Below are 524 nucleotides of genomic sequence, written 5' to 3'. Positions count from 1 at the left end.
ATATGTTAAATGTTTGCCGTTCGCCCTCTTTGCCGTCCGCTTTTTTGCTCTTTGCCATCCGCTAGCAGACGGCAAAGAGGGGGGGGGTCGTTAAGTATTTTTTAAGCAGCTCCTCAGTGGGGCCCCCTCCCTCGTTGCCGTCTGCTAGCCGACGGCAAAGAACTGGCTGATGGCAAAGACTTCTTTGCCATCAGCCAGTTCTTTGCCGTCTGCTTTTGGGTAGCTGATGGCAAAGAGCTTCTATGTTGTCTGCTAGCAGACGGCAAAGAGCTGGCAGATAGCAAAGTAGCTGATTCCAGTAGTGATAGACAATTATCATGAACAAGGAAATAAAATAATAACCATTTTATTATTGCCTCTAGGGCATATTTCCAACAATTTTTACAGGGTGAGAATCTGTCTTGATGTTCGCAACCAACTAAAGAAGGCAACCTCCATAGTTTCTGGGGGTCAGAGGGAGATCTTTGCGGTGAAATATGAGAGGCTCCCGGACTGGTGTCAGGTTTGCGGCATGATGGTACATG

This window comes from Triticum dicoccoides, chromosome 6B (assembly GCF_002162155.2).
Source record: "Triticum dicoccoides isolate Atlit2015 ecotype Zavitan chromosome 6B, WEW_v2.0, whole genome shotgun sequence".
NCBI classification, from domain to species: domain Eukaryota; kingdom Viridiplantae; phylum Streptophyta; class Magnoliopsida; order Poales; family Poaceae; genus Triticum; species Triticum dicoccoides.
The sequence above is the reverse complement of the archived record's forward strand: the minus strand, read 5'-3'. Positions refer to the sequence as shown.